The sequence below is a fragment of the Mus caroli genome, chromosome 1, assembly GCF_900094665.2.
Source record: "Mus caroli chromosome 1, CAROLI_EIJ_v1.1, whole genome shotgun sequence".
Classification (NCBI taxonomy): domain Eukaryota; kingdom Metazoa; phylum Chordata; class Mammalia; order Rodentia; family Muridae; genus Mus; species Mus caroli.
Genome location: NC_034570.1, coordinates 128,075,657 through 128,080,221, shown reverse-complemented (window position 1 = coordinate 128,080,221; position 4,565 = coordinate 128,075,657).

Here is a 4,565-nt window from a genome sequence, read left to right as displayed (position 1 = left end):
CCACCCATAAGCATTTTCTCATTTACAGAGGTTTATTTATTTGTCTGTCTGTCTATTTATTTATTTATTTATTAATCTAGACCATAGTCAGTTCTCTGAGTCACCCAGACAAGAAAGAAGTCCCCATGGCACAGTGTGGGGCGCAACAGAGAGCTCTGTGTTCTCTCTGCCCTCCCGCTCTCTCTGTTTCCTCCAGCACACAAAGATGAATACGGGATGACACTTGTGTCTGGGCTGGTGAACAGCGTCTTCAGAAGCTATGGTGTAGGTTTAGATGAACTGCGTGGGCTTCTCTCAGTTCACATAGTCCAGCCAAAGAATCGGTGTCTTCACTGTGCCTTCTGGCTCTCCCAGCTGTGTTCTTGGGAGTTATTAAGTGTCACAAGTACTCAGTGATCTCAGACTGCCACACTGACCAACAGCTGGCCTCAGGGGTTTGGGTCACATTCCAGACAAACGAAAATGAAGCAAGCATTCAAAATGAAGCAAGCATTCGGCTTACCAGGTGTAGTTCCCCTGCCCCCCGCAAGTTCACGAGAGGAGAGCATGCTGTTGCCATTCTTTGAAAGTGTAGAACAAGGCCGTCCAGGAAAACATGAGCTGCAAGCTCACAGCATCTGTATTAAGAGAAAAAGAAAGAAAGCCATCCATTCTACAACATAATTTAACCCAATATCATTTCAATGCATGATCAACATGAATTTTCTCCTCCTCTTCCTCCTTCTCCTCCTCTTCCTCCTCTTCCTCCTCCCCCTCTTCCTCCTCTTGTTGCATATGAAATAAAAGCCAGATCTTGGGACATGGGTTCACAGTGTATGTAGCCAATCATAAGACAAGCAGAGTCCAGTGGCAGGGCAGGAGGCAGAATTCCAGATTCCAGTGTCCCTCTGTCTCATACCTCTTGTTCCTCCTGCCCCTCTATCCAAGTGTTTGCTGGCCTTAGCTGGTGGAGGTCTGCCTGTGGTTTAAAGCTACTTCAATAGCAGGACGTTAGAGTCCACCACAGTTCTACAATATCTAGACCTCAGATACCTGGCTTGGCTCAAGTTAATGTTAAGTTCAGAATGACCCCAGGCCCAGCCCAAACCAGGCATGGTGACACCTGTCTGTGAGCCCGGACCTGGGACCTGGGGGCAAGAGGAGATGAGCTCAGGGTCCTCCTTTGCTGGATAGTGCTCCTTTGCTGGGTAGTGCTCCTTTGCTGGGTAGTGCTCCTTTGCTGGGTAGTGCTCCTTTGCTGGGTAGTGCTCCTTTGCTGGGTAGTGCTCCTTGCTGGGTAGTGCTCCTTTGCTGGGTAGTGCTCCTTTGCTGGGTAGTGCTCCTTTGCTGGGTAGTGCTCCTTTGCTGGGTAGTGCTCCTTTGCTGGATAGTGCTCCTTTGCTGGATAGTGGGTTTGAAGCCAGCCTGGGATGTCTGAGACGCTCCACTTCCTAATATTCTCAGCTCAAACTCCTTGCGCTCTCCCTGTAATTAATCCAAAAGCCTTACACCAAAACATACACTGGTGACAAGTGACAAACTTGTACAGGAGTGAAGACAAAGTGTAAAAAGAACGATAGGGCCTCTATGCAGTCAGTATTCACGAACCTCAAGCCAAAGAAGGCTTCTTTCGTACTGCAATCAGGAAGAGGGTGGATAATGCAGAATATCATGGGCAGGCGTGGGGGCACGTCCCTCTAATGCCAGCTGGACAGGTGGAGGCAGGAAGAGTTGAAGTTTGAAGTCGCCCTGAGCTACACAGTGAGTTAGAAACACGTCTGCACTAGAGAGTGAGATCTTGTCTCGATAAACAAACACCCAAACAAACAACGGACACACCAGGTTGTGTTTCTGAGCCCCAGAGCAATCCCTCTTGCTCTCTCCTTAGCTGAATGCTGTTTCTGGGTAGCAAGTCTGGGGGTGTACAGGGGTGCTAAATGAGATGTACCCACTTACAGGGAAGCCATCGCCTCCCTCATCCCATACGGAAATGAGGCAGCTAGACTCTGAAGGTATTATCATCTAGCCCTAGGGCTCCCTCACTATTTTCTGCAATCCTACTTCCTAGAACACCATTGAAGTGTACAATGGAGTCTACCCTGGTGCGTGACCATACTCTTTGGGAGACAGAATTTCATTTGCCTCCGCTCTGCTCATTTTCCTAAACTGTTTAAATCTTTAGTGATCTGGCCCATTCCAGGAACAAAGCAACTGAGATTCTCATCAGAGCGTCATCTGTCAGCTCAGCTTCCTCCCAGAGGACACAATGAACTCCATTCTCGCTGTGTGAAAGGTGTTAGTATGGGATGGCTAGCCCTGCCCAGAGAGGACAGGATCTGCTTCTCTGAGGGACTGCTACGAGGGTGGGGGCTGGGCTTGGGCTGGCCCCTCTCGGGGTCACTTCCTGGGCGCCTTCTACTCTGTGACTTAAAGTTCTGAGGAGAGAGATAGTTTTCACAGTCAGACGGTTGTCTCCTAAATCCAGCCTTCTACCCTGCTATAAATGGGCATTGGCTTTGAGTAAACTGAGCAATTATGTGAAATTGTAAGAAATACACACACACACACGCACACACACACACACGAGACCAGATAAGGAACTGATGGGGTGTAATGAGTAGCCTGGTTGGCATGAGGGGTAGAAACGAGGCTGAGGAACGGGGAGATGATTACCTGTCTGACACTGAGATCGCTGAACAGAGAGATAGCTCAGCATCTAAGAGAGGGCTTTCAGCTCTGAGCTCACAAGGGCATACTGTGTTTCCAGAGGACTGGAGTTTGGTTCCCAACACCAGGTCAGGTGGCTATCCCCACTGTAACTCTAGCTCCAGGGAATCCGGCACTGTCTTCTGACCTGGGAGGGTGGCCTCTCTTCTTCACAGTGGACGTTAAGAGTGGAACTCTTTCCAGTAGCGGTGGCAGGTAGACAGAGCGTCCAAGGCCAACAGGATCTACAAAGCTCTTGAAAAAGGAGAAGGAGAATCTGAAGGGTGTTCCTGGGTGTGGATTCCTGCTGCAGCACTTGGTCTTGCATAACCTAGCATAACGTAGCTGCTTGGTCTTGCATAACCTAGGTTCTCTGTGCCTCAGTTTCTTCATCTACAGAATGAGGATAATAAGAGCACCGAGCCCACAGAGCTACTTGGAGAATTAACTGAGACAGCACATTTACCTGACAAGCAGTATTTAGCAATCCACATTTCCTGTTTCTTGATCCTAAAACCCTACCTCCACCACTTGTCAAAATAGCTCGTTGCTCATGATGCATTGGCTCCTCAGTCATTCTCACTGAGCTCAGGCCACGTTTGATCCAAGGCAGCTAGGATGATGGGCGTGGGTCCTGGAACTGATGAACAAAAATGGACAGAGAAGGATGGGACAGTGACAGGAGTCTAGAGGAGTGGGTAGCCCCACAAAAGGGAGGAGCACAGATGAGGAGGAGGGTGCTTGAGGCTCGGCAGGCATTGACCCACGTGTCCAGAGTTCTGAGGAGAAATGCCACAGTACCCGGAAAGCCAGAGCACCTACTTATGCGACATACGTACACACACACACACACATATGCACACACACACGTACACAGACACACAGACAAGCACACACATACATTCACAAACATGCACACACAGACACACATGCACACACACACAGATATATACATACACAACACAGACACATACATACATACACAGATACACAAGCACACACAGACATACACACACAGACACACATGCACAGACACACATGCCATGCACACAGACACACACACACACACACACACACACACATGACTAGGCAGCAGGAGTTCAACCACTCTTGTTCTCACTGGCTAAAAGAGAATGAGAGAGATCACCAGAGTCGCTGTGGGCAGCATCTGTGGTAGCTTGGGCAGCCAGCCTTCTGCCATCTCACTCTGCCAAGAGAGAACGGGCACAGAAGAGCAACTCACAAGCCACAGCCCATTGCTTGGCTTCCCAAGGAACTTCTGAGGACAAGGCTCTTGTCACAGACTTAGTCTACACATATTCAGAATGGGGCTTTCCCAGAGAGGGGCTGACCCAGGGCCCTGTGGACAGATGAGACAACAGAACCCCTCTGGAGGTCATTATGTCCAGTTTGTCACAGTTTTGTTCCTTGGAACTCTGAGGCAGGCAGGTCTCTGTGAGTTTGAGGCCAGCCTGGTCTCAGGATGAGTTCCAAGACAGCCAGATCTACATAGTGAGACTGTTTCAAGCACCCTTAGGTAGGTTGTCTGTTTACTAGCACCCATAAAGACAAAATCTGTCTCCTCAAATGTGGTTTGTTGTCATTCGGAAGCCCTTACAGCGAATGCTCAGAATTAATATTAAATATGTAAAGTCAAAAGTTCCATCTCCTATTTGGTGGTGTTTTCCTCACAAACCCCACAAAACCAAACCAAAATTCATCTTTTTAAGGCTAGTGAGATGGCTCAGTAGGTAAAGACACTTGTTATGGGAGCCTGGTAACCCGAGCTTCATCCCTAGACCACGTATAAAGGTAGGAGGGAGCTGACTCCACAGACTTGTATCTTAACTTACACACACACACACACACACACACACACA